At 40.6% G+C, this 12,605-nt stretch overlaps 1 pseudogene across 1 annotated transcript in view; it reads right to left on the reverse strand.

Moving 5' to 3' along the window:
• Window positions 1-12,605, reverse strand: part of LOC105535624 — a 49,032-nt pseudogene that overhangs the window by 34,398 nt on the left and 2,029 nt on the right. The gene's annotated exons all lie outside the window — the stretch shown is intronic.

Below are 12,605 nucleotides of genomic sequence, written 5' to 3' on the forward strand. Positions count from 1 at the left end.
TTTTTTGAGACAGAGTCTCACTCTGTCCCCCAGGCTGGAGTGCAGTGGCAGCATCTTGGCTCACTGCAACCTCCAGTTTAAGTGATTCTCCTGCCTCAGCCTCCCTGGTAGCTGGGATTACAGGTACCTGCCACCATGCCTGGCTAATTTTTGTATTTTTAGAAGAGATGGGGTTTCACCATGTGGGCCAGGCTGGGCTCAACTCCTGACCTCAAGGGATTCGCTTGCCTTGGCCTCCCAAAGTGCTGGGATTACAGGCGTGAGCCCCACACCTGGCCCCAGCTGGATTTTTAAAAGCCAATCCAACTAAATGTTATCTGTGACAAAAGCACTTTAAATTTCAGGATGCAAATAGGTTAAAAGGAAAGGATGGAGAAAGATGTCACGTGCTGTGTTAGTTTTCTATGGCTGCCATAACAAATTATTACAATGCAAGTGTGTGACTTAACCAATACAAATGTTCAATCTTACGGTTCTGTAGGCTAGAAATCCAGTGTGGGTCTCATTAGGCTAAAATCAAGGCATTGGCAGGGCTGCATTCCTTTCTGGAAGTTAGTGACCTTGTCTCTTCCAGCTTCTAGAGGCCACTCACATTCCTTGACTCACAGCCCCTTCCTCTATCTTCAAAGCAGGCAACAATGGGTCCTTCTCATATCACACTGCTCTGACCATCGTTGGACTGGCTCACATCTTCTTAACAACCACAGCCAAAAAAGGTCACCTGCCTTTAAGGAATTATGCCATTAGCTTGGCTCCCACTGCACAGTCAGAGATTATCTTGCCATCTCAAGGTCCTTCATTTTAATGGTGTCTGCAATGTCCCTTTTGCCATCGAAGGTAACATGCTCACAGGTTCCCAGGATTAAGACGTGGACATTTTGGGAGAGTCACTATTCTACCTACCAACATGTAGTGAGAAAACTGGAGTGACTATCAGATAATTTCATGTGAAAAAATCATCACAATAGAACATAAATTGGAACACATAAATGTTTCAATCAATTTGAAAAGATTGAAATCATATGGAGTATGTTCTCTGACCACAAAGGAATTAAGTTAGAAATCAATCATAGAAATACTTGGAAGTAAACAACACACTTTTAAATAACAAGGGATGCTACAAAATATTTTGCACTGAATGAAAGTGAAAATAAAATTTATGAGCTGTAGGTAAAGCAATGGTTGGTAGGATGTTCACAGCTTTGAGTGAAGTGAAAAAAGAAAAAAAATCTAAAATCAATAATCTAAGCTTCCACCTTAAGAAGTTAGCAAAAGAAGAGCAAATGGAAACAAAAGTAGGTAGAAAAAGGGAAACAGTAAAGGTAAGAGTAGAAATCAATGAAACAAAACGGACACACAATAGATAAAAATAACACCAAAAACTGGTTCTTTGAAAATATCATAAAAATGGATAAATTTCTAGCCTGACTGATTTTCTAAAAATACACAAATTACCAATCTCAAGAATGAAATAGGGGACATCACGGCACGGCCTACAAACATTAAAATGTTAGTAGGAAAGTATTAGAAACAACTTCATGCCAACAAGTTTGAAAATGCAGACGAAAGGGATACCTTTCTTGAAAGACACTGTGCTGGTTTCTAATTGCAGCTGTAATAAACGACCTCAAACATAGAGACTCAAAACCACACAGATTTAGTGTCTTACAGTTCCAGAAGTCAGAAGTCCTAAACTGGGCTTGTTCTGGCTGAAATCGAGGTATTGGCAGCACTGGGTTCCTTCTTCAGGCTCTAAGGGAGAATCTTGGTCCTGCCTCTCCCAGCGTCCTCAGGCTGCCAGCATTCCTTGGCTTCTGGCTCCCAGCAGCAACCGCATCACTCCGACCTCTGGCTTCTCTGGTCGCATCTCCTTTCTGACTCTGACACCCCTGTCTCCCTCTCACAAAGGCTTGTAATTACATTGGGTCCACCCACATAATCCGGGAGTAACTTCCCGTCTCTGGATCTTTACTTCAAGCACATCTTTAAAGTCATTTTGTCGTGTACGATAACACATTTATAGGCTCGGGGGATTAAGACATGGGCATCCTTGGGAGGTCATTCTGCCTACGGAGACACAAACGCTAAAATGGATCGCCAAAGAAATAGAATACCTGAATGGCCCTATATCTATTAAAGAACCTCAATGTGTAGTTTAGAATCTTCCCACAAAGAAACCTCCAGGCAGACACAGCTTCACTCTGTCAAACATTTAAGGAAGAAATGAATCTTAACTCGTCATACTGAACACACAAATCAATGCAAAATAGATCATAGGCCTAAACATAAAGGCAAAAACTATAAAATCTCCAGAAGGAATATAGGAGAACATGTTTATGACCTTGGGATAGGCAAAGGATTTTTGACAGGACACAAAGAACATGAATCATAGAAGAAAAATTGGTAAGTTTTCCATCAAAATAAAAACCTTTGCTTTTCAACAGATAATATTAAGAAAATGAAAAGGCAAGCCACTGACTAGGAGAAAATATTTGCAATACGTACATCTGACAAAGACTGCTTTCCAGAATATATAAAGAAGTCTTACAACTCAAAAACAAGAAGACAAACAATTCAGTAGAAACTGTAGGCAAAGAAGATACACAAATGGCCAATAAACCCATGAGAAGATGCTCAACAGCATTAGTCAGGAGGAAAACACTTGCTAAAACCATGCTGAGATACAACTACTCACCACTCAAATGGATTAAATAAAAATGGGATGAAAACACCAAGTGTTTGCAAGGATGTGAAACATCTGAATCTCTCATACGTTGCTTGAGAAAAGAAGAATAAGTACCATCACTTCGGAAAACCACGTAGCAGTTTCTTATTCCATTAAACACATACTTTTATGTGATCTAGGAATTTCAATTCTATATTTTTACTCTTAATAAAACAAATGAAACATATTAAAATGTATGTCCACACAAAAACTTGTCCATTAATAATCGTAGCAGCTTTATTCAAAATAACCAGAATCCAGAAACAACCAAAATGTCCATAAACAGGTGATGACATGAATTATGGTACATCTACTGTGAATACAACTCTAAAATAAAAGGAACAAATGGATGATAGCTATAACAGAATGGATGAACCTCAAAAGTATTATGCTGAGCAAAAAAGAAAAACACGGCCAGGCATGGTGGTTCACACCTGTAATCCCAGCACTTTGGGAGTCTGCTGGCTTTCCCCCACTTCCCTGGGACCTGTGTGAAGCAGCAGAGGCAGCCATAATCCCTCTTGTAGCATAACTCCACTGACCTGAGAACAAGCCCCCATCCCCCACAGTGGCCGCAGCAAGCCCTGCCCTAGGAGAGTCTGAGCTCAGACATGCCTAACACTGCCCCAACCTGATGGTGTTTCTTTACCAGCCCTGGTAGCTGAAGACAAAAGACTTGAACTCACGGGAGCTCTATGGCCCTGCCCACCACCCGAGAAACCCAATATTTATCCAGGTGACCTTAGGGCAAGCTTGTATCCACCCCTATACTACCACAGCTAATGCTCTCTTGAAAGCACCACCTCCTTGCTGGAGGCCAACCAACTCAAGCCATTACAGCAACTCATAGCAGAACAACACTGCTCCAAAAAAGGAGAAAACAACAGCTAATTCCACTGCCTGTAACATCTTGGCTCCCCAGAGGCCCTAAGTCTGTCCTTGTAACAACATCATTGCTAGTATAACCAACATTCAAGAAAACCAGTGCACTAAACACAACTACAACCAAGGACTCTGACAGAGTCCACTTCACTCCCCTGCTACCTCCACCTGAGCAGGTGCTGGTATCCACAGCTGAGAGACCTGAAGATGAATCGCATCACAGGACTCTTTGTGGACACTCCCAGTAACAGCCTAGAGCCTGGTAGCCCCACTGGGTGGCTAGACCGAGAAAAGCAATGACAATCATGCAGTCCAGCTTTCAGGAAGCCGCATCTCTAGAGGAAGGGGGAGAGCACCACAACAACGGATCACCCGTGGGACAAAAGAATCTGAACAGCGGCCCTTGAACCCCAAATCTTTCCTCTGACATAGTCTACCCAAATGAGAAAGAACCAGAAAAACAATTCTGGTAGTATAACTAAACAAGGTTCTATAACACACTCAAAAGGTCACACTAGCTCATCAGCAATGGATCGAAACCAAGAAAAAAATCTCTCAATTGTCAGAAAAAGAATTCAGAAGGTCAATTATTAAGCTACTCAAGGAGGTATCAGAGAAAGGTGAAAATCAGCTTAAAGAAACTTAAAAAATAATACAGGATATGGATGAAAAAATCTCCAAAGAAATAGATCTCATAATTAAAAAGCAATCACAACTTCTGGAAATGAATGACACACTTAGAGAAATGCAAAACACACTGGCAAGTTTCAACAATAGAATCAAACAAGTAGAAGAAAGAACTTCAGAGCCCAAAGACAAGGCTTTTGAATTAATCCAATTTGACAAAGAAAAAGAAAAAAGAATTTTAAAAATGAACAAAGCCTCCAAGAAGTTTGGTATTATGTTAAACGACCAAACATAAGAATAATTGGTATTCCTGAGGAAGAAGAGAAACCTGAAAGTTTGGAAAACTTATTTGAGGGAATAATTGGAGAAAACTTCCTCAGCCTTGCTAGAGATCTAGACATTAAATACAAGAAGCTCGAAGAACACCTGGGAAGTTCATCACCAAAAGATCATCACCTAGGCACATAGCCATGAGGTTTCTAAAGTCAAAAAGAAAAAAGGGATCTTAAGATATGTGAGGCAAAAGTACCAGGTAACCAATAAAGGAAAGCCTGTCAAATTAATAGCAGACTTCCCAGCAGAAACTCTACAAGCTAGGAGGGATGGAGATCCTATCTTTAGCCTCCTTAAACAAAATAATTATCCATCAAGAATTTTGTATCCAGTGAAATTAAGCATCATAAATGAAGGAAAGATAAAGTCTTTTTCAGACAAACAAATACTGACAGAATTCACTACCACCAAGCCAGCACTACAAGAACTGCTAAAAGTAGTTATAAATCTTTAAACAAAACCTTGAAATACACAAAAATAGAACCTCCTTAAAGCATAAATCTCATGGGGCCCATAAAACAAGAAAACAATGAAAAAACAAGGTATTCAGGCAACAGCTAGCACAATGAACAGAATAGTACCTCAAATCGCAATACTAACATTGAAGGTAAATGGCTCAAATACTCCTCTTAAAAGATACAGAATGGCAGAATGGATGATAATTCACCAACCAAGTTTCTGCTGTCTTCAAGAGACTCACCTAACACATAAGGACTCAGATAAACTTAAGGTAAACGGATGGAAAAAGATATTCCATGCAAATGGACACCACAAGTGAGCAGGAGTAGCTATTTTATATCAGACAAAACAGATTTTAATGTAACAACAGTTAAAAAAGACAGTGAGGGACATTATATGATGTTAAAAGGACTAGTCCAACAGGAAAATATTACAATCCTAAATATACATGCACCTAACACTGGAGCTTCAAAATTTATAAAACAATTACTACTAGCCCAAAGAAATGAGATAGAAGGCAACACAATGATAGTGGGGGACTTCAATACTCCACTGACAGCTCTAGACAGGTCATCAAGACAGAAAGCCAACGAAGAAACAATGGACTTAAACTATACCCTAAAAACATTCATCAGCACGTGGAACATTCTCCAAGACAGATCATATCAAGTACTCTCTCAGACTACTGTGAAATAAAATTGAAAATGAACTCCAAAGGAACTCTCAAAACCATGCAAATGCTTGGAAATTAAATAATTGGTTCCTGAACAACCTTTGAGTCAACAATGAAATCAAGATGGAAATTAAAAAATTCTTTGAACTGAATGATAATAGTGACACAACGTATCAAAACCTCTGGGATACAGCAAAAACAGTGCTAAGAGGAAACTTCGACCAAGGCAGGCAGATCACCTTAGGTTGGGAGTTTGAGACCAGCTTGACCAACATGGGGAAACCCCGTCTCTACTAAAAATACAAAATTAGCTGGGCTAATTTTGAGAGACCTGAAGATGAATCGTATCACAGGACTCTTTGTGGACACTCCCAGTAACAGCCCAGAGCCTGGTAGCCCCACTGGGTGGCTAGACCAAGAAAAGCAATGACAATCATGCAGTCCAGCTTTCAGGAAGCCGCATCGGCGTGGTGGTGCATGCCTGTAATCCCAGCTACTTGGGAGGCCAAGGCAGAAGAATTGCTTGAACCCTAGAGATGGAGGTTGCAGTGAGCTGAGCTCTTGCCATTACACTCCAGCCTGGGCAACAAGAGTGAAAGTCCGTCTCCAAACAATAAAAATAAAAAAATTTTTAAAAAGAGGAAACTTCACAGCATTACAGTCCTACATTAAAAAAAGTCTGAAAGAGCACAGACACACAGTCTAAGGTCACACCTCAAGGAACTACAGCAGCAAGAACAAACCAAACCAAACCCTAGCAGAAGAAAAGAAATAACAAAGATCTGAGGAGAATTAAATGAAATTGAAACAAAAAAATAAAAAAGATAAGGAAAACCAAAAGCTGGCTCTTTGAAAAGATAAACAAAATTGATACATCATTAGTGAGGTTAACCAAGAAAAGAAGGACAAGATCCTAATAAGCTCAATTAGAAATGAAACAGGAGATACTACAACCTATAAAACAGAAATACAAAGAATCATTCAATGCTACTATGAACACCTTTGCAAGCTAAACTAGAAAACCTAGAAGAGAGAGAAAAATTCCTGGAAATATACAACCTTCCTAAATTAAACCAGGAAGAAATAGAAACTCTGAACAGACCAATAACAAGCAGTGAGATTGAAATCGTAATTTAAAAATTGCCAAACCAAAAAAAAAGTCCAGGACCAGATGGATTCACAACTGAATTCTATCAGACATTCAAAGAAGAATTCTCAACAATTCCACTGAAATTATTCCAAAAGATAGACAGAGAGGGAATCCTGCTTAAATCATTCCATGAAGCCTAATATCAAAACTAGGAAAGAACATAACAAAAAAAGAAAACTACAGACCAATGTCCCTGATGAACATAAATACAAAAATCTTCAACAAAATACTAGCCAACCAAATCCAACAGCATATCAAAAAGATAATCCACCATGATCACGTGGGTTTCATACCAGGGATACAGGGATGGTTTAACATCCAGAAGTCAATAAATGTGATACACCACGTAAACAGAATTTTTTAAAAAATCACATGATCATCTCAATAGCTGAAAAGCTGAAAGCATTCCCCCTGAGAACTGGAACAACGTAAGGATGCCCACTTTCACCACTTCGATTCAACCTAGTACTGGAAGTCCTAGCCACAGCAATCAGATAAGAGAAAGAAATAAAGCACATCCAAACTGGTAATGATGAAGTCAAACCATTGCTGTTTGCTGATGATATGATTGTATACCTAGAACACCCTAAACACTCACCCAAAAAGCTCCAGGATCTGATAAATGAATTAAGAAAAGTTTCAGGATACAAAATCAATGTACACAAATCAGTAGCACTGCTATACACCAACAGCAAGCAAGCTGAGAAACAAAGCAATAACTTAACCCCTTTTACAATAACTGCAAAAAATAAAATAAAATAAAATACTTAGGAATACACTTAACCAAAGAGGTGAAAGATCTCCACAAGGAGAACCACAAAACATTGCTGAAAGAAATCATAGATGACACAAACAAATGCAAACACACCCCATGCTCATGGATGAATAGAATCGATATTGTGAAAATGATCATACTGCCAAAAGCAACCTATAAATCCAATGCAATTCTCATCAAAATACCATTATCAGTCTTCGCAGAACTAGAAAAAAAAAAAAAAAAAAAAATTCATATGGAACAAAAGAGCCCACATAGCCAAACCAAGACTAAAGAAAAAGAACAAATCTGGAGGCATCACATTACCTGACTTCAGACTATACTACCAGGCTATTGTCACCAAAACAGCATGGTACTGGTATAAAAATAGGCACATAGACCAATGGAACAGAAGAGTGATCCCAGAAATAAAGCCAAATACTTACAACCAACTGATCTTTGACAAAGCAAACAAGAACATAAAGTAGGGAAAGGACACCCTATTCAACAAATGGTGCTGGGATAATTGACTAGCCCCATGTAGAAGAATAAATCTGCATCCTCATCTTTCACCTTATACAAAAATCAATTCAAGATGAATCAAATACTTAAATCTAAGACCTGAAGTCATAAAAATTCTAAAAGATAACACCGGAAAAACTCTTCTAGACATTGGCTTAGGCAAAGAGTTCATGACCAAGGACCTCATGACCAAGAAAAGCAAATGCAACAAAGATAAACAGAAGGACTTAACTAGAAAGCTTCTGCACAGCAAAATAAATAATCAGGCTGGGCACGGTGACTCATGCCTGTAATCTCAGCACTTTGGGAGGCCAAGGCGGACAGATCATGAGGTCAGGAGATCGAGACCATCCTGGCTAACATGGTGAAACCCCGTGTCTGCTGAAAATACAAAAAAATTAGCCGGGCATGGTGGCAGGCGCCTGTAGTCCCAGCTACTTGGGAGGCTGAGGCAGGAGAATGGCGTGAACCCGGGAGGCAGAGCTTACCCTGAGCCAAGATCACGCCACTGCATTCCAGCCTGAACAAGAGAGCGAGACTCCATCTCAAAAAAAGAAAAAAGAAAAAAGAAAAGAAGAAGAAGAAGAAATAATCAGCAGCATAAACAGACAACCCACAGAGTGGGAGGAAATTTTCACAACTATGCATCCAATACAGGTCTAATATCCAGAATCTATATGGAACTCAAACAAATCAGCAAGAAAAACAAATAATCCCATCAAAAAGTGGGCTAAGGACATGAATAACAATTCTGAAAAGAATATATACAAATGGCCTACAAACATATGAAAAAAATGCTCAACATCACTAATGATAAGGGAAATGCAAATCAAAACCACAATGCTGGCCAGGCATCGTGGCTCACACCTGCAATCCCAGCACTTTGGGAGGCCTAGAAAGGTGGATCATCTGAGGTCAGGAGTTCCAGACCCACATGGTGAAACCCCCATCTCTACTAAAAACACAAAAATTGCCAGGCATGGTAGCACACTCCTGTAGTCCCAGCTACTTGGCAGGATGAGGCAGGAGAATCACTTGAACTCCAGAGGCTGAGGCAGGTGAACCCAGGAGGTGGAGGTTGCAGTGAGCTGAGATCAAGCCACTGCACTCCAGCCTGGGTGACAGAACAAGACTTCATCTCAAAAAAATAAATAAACAAAAAACAAACAAACAAACAAAAAACACCACACAATGCAATACCACCTAACTCCTGCAAGAATGGCCATAACTAAAAAATAAAAAAATAATAGATATTGGCATGAATTTGGTGAAAAGGAAACACTTTTACACTGCTGGTGGGAATGTAAGCTAGTACTACCACTATGGAAAACACTGTGGAGATTCCTTAAAGAACTAAAGGTAGATCTACCATTGATCCAGCAATCCCACTCCTGGCTACTCATCCAGAGGAAAAGAAATTATATGAAAAAAAAAAAAAGACACTTGCACACATATGTTTATAGCAGCACAATTCACAATTGCAAAAATGTGGAACCAGCCCAAACGCCCATCAATCAATGAGTGGATTTTAAAAGGAATGAAAAAATGGCATTGGCAGCTATGTGGATGGAGTTGGAGATCATTATTCTAAGTGAAGTAATTCGGGAATGGAAAACCAAATATCATATGTTTTCACGGATAAGTGGGAGCTAAGCTATGAGGACTCAAAGCCTTAAGAATGATGCAATGGACTTTGGGGACTTGGGAGAAGGGAGTGGGGTAAGAGATAATAGACTACACATTAGGTACAGTGTACACTGCTCAGGTAATGGGTGCACCAAAATCTCAGAAATCACCACAAAAGAATTTATATATGGAACCAAACACCACCTGTTCCCCAGAAACAGTTAAAATAAAAATAATCATAGTAATTTTTAAAATAATAAAAAAATTGAAAAAGAAAGACACGAAGTGGTGTATACTGTACAATTTTTATGTGAAATTCCACAGCAGACAAAACTAACATATATTGGCAGACAGCAAGTCAGTGGTTAACTGGAGCTGAGGATGAGAGGAACTGACTAAAATAGGGCATGAATATTTGTCAAAATTCATTGAACTGTGCACTTAAAATGGGAGCATATCATTGGATATAAATGATAGTCAACAAAGTTGTTTTTCTAATGAAGAAAAGTTTTTAAAATAAAAATTATTGGTCCCCATTCCTAGTGATTCCAATACAGCAGAATTGACATGGGGCCCAGAAATCTGCATTTTCAACAATCCCCATGGATAATTATGCTGCGGGCTGTTTCACTTATCGTATTGGTCTCTAATTTGCTGTCCAAGCACCCAATTCTTGGACAGCAAATCAACTAGGCAAACAAAGAAAAAAATAGTTTTAGTTTTTGTGTGCCCTTGTTTCATCCCCCAACCTCCATTCTTTAGCTGGAATGCTGGTCACTACCAAAGCATCCTCCTGTGTGCTGTTTCCCCTAACCATGAGCTCAGCTGTGGATATGCTTCCTTTATTCATTCTTTACAAAAGGAAGTTTGCTAGGCAGATAAATGGGAGAAAAGCAAAATAAAAACACATCACAAATGCAGATAAACCAATATATTTGCAGAGCACAAGGTCATTCAAGTCTGGCACCACGTGGTGGGGGGGTGGCCCAGCTCACTGGGCACATGGTACTCATAAATATGCCTACCCTGGGGGAATGGAAGGTTGACAGCGAGCCTGATGGACATGTGTGTGAAGAACGGAACAGCACAACAACAAACATGCGAAGAGCAACCATAGCCCTTCCTCCTTCCCATCCTATTCCTATAAAAGAGGAAAGAACAACTCATTTCCTTCACTGGGCGTGTTGGTATGCATCTGTAGTCCCACCTACTCAGGAGGCTGAGGCTGGAGGATTGCTTGATCCCAGGAGGTCAAGGATGGAGTAAGCTGTGTTCCTGCCACTGCACCCCAGCCTGGGTGACAGATAAGACCCTGTCCGAAAAAAAAAAAAAAAAAGGGAAAGAAAATAAAAGAAGAAAAAGAAAGGGTCATTTCCTGCCGAATTAATTTAAACCAAGTGCTCTATTTGCATTCATTAGTTTTTTCCCTGCTGCCTGATGCATCTTTCTCATCTCTGACCCCCTGTTCTGTCTACCTGTTGAAATATTTCCCATTCTTCATGGCCCAACTTGAATAACACCTCTGTCAGAACTCATCGGATCAACACGGGCAAATGAATCCTCTCCCTCCCCTGAACTCTATGGCCCTTGGCTTGAAGAGGTCTTACAGAAATCTTGACTTGTGTTTTACTTATTCGTGTGCATGGCATATCTACTCTATGAGATTGGAATCAACTTGATTATAGAAACGATAACTTATTATCTATGCTAGACGTGGCTTGCATAGATTCTGGTACATTACTTTGCACCTAGTGGGTGTTTTACGTGTGATTATTGTAGACATTAATGAACGATTCAATCAATGCTGATTAATGTCTCTGAGCTTTTCCTCATGCTGCCCTCCCTTTCTGGAAAACCCTTCCCACATCAAGGGTCACTTCCTCCGAGAAGCCTTCCTGGATCGCCAAGCTGCTGGCTCCTCTAGCACTCTGGGCAAACCTCTACCTGATTACTCAGCACCACCATACGTCAAAGTTAATTATTTATAATTTATATATATATATATAAAATATATATGTAAAACCAATTTCAGCCACTTATTTATAAGCTTCAAAAAGCCTAAGATTCCATTCTAGTCATGCTTCTCTTACCACCATCTAGCCCAGTGTTTGGTAATAGTGTGCGTTTGTTTGTCAAATAGAACGATCTATTCAGAAGCTTCTGGAAGCGTTAGCTCCTTGCCACAGAGGACCTGTTTTATTTAGTGTTTCTATCAGGAACTGCCAAAATTGTCTTTAGGTCTCACTCCCAGAGAAAACCCAGCATGAACAGCCTTCCCATCCCAAGTTTAATCATGGATGAAGGAAGGAGCAGGACCAGATGCTCTTTAGGGTCCCTCAGAGCCCCAGGATCCTTGGGTTCCAGGGAATTGCCCCGCAGAATAGATTGCTGCGAGCAAAAGAGGCGAGGGTCGCCTCTCCTCAGCGGGTATCTAGATGAACCCCAGCCTCTGGAAGGCCTGGTCCTGGGAAAAAAGAATTCACCTCCCTTCAGGGCCCCACGCCTTCCTCTCCTCCAACACATTTCTCTTCTTTGCTCCACTTTCCCTTTTTCTGCTTCCTCTCTGACAGCCTCTCCCCTTCTCTTCCTTTCTTTTCCGTTTCTCTTCTCCTACAGGTCCCACCGCACCTTCCCAGTATCGCTGCTTCCCCTTCGCCTACTTTCCAGTCTGGCCAGTCAGATTCACCGTCCTTTTCGGGTCGCCTGCGTTATCTTGCTTTCCTCCCACGCCCCGACACAGGCTCCCTCTCGCTGGCCTCCTCCCTCTCCTCTCTGCCCTGCAGGCAGCAGAGCCTCCTATGACGCCAAGAGGCAGGGAGGTGGGGAGGCGAGGAGCTGGGGAGGCCTGGAGGTA

Source organism: Mandrillus leucophaeus, unplaced genomic scaffold, assembly GCF_000951045.1.
Source record: "Mandrillus leucophaeus isolate KB7577 unplaced genomic scaffold, Mleu.le_1.0 Scaffold1487, whole genome shotgun sequence".
Classification (NCBI taxonomy): Eukaryota; Metazoa; Chordata; class Mammalia; order Primates; family Cercopithecidae; genus Mandrillus; species Mandrillus leucophaeus.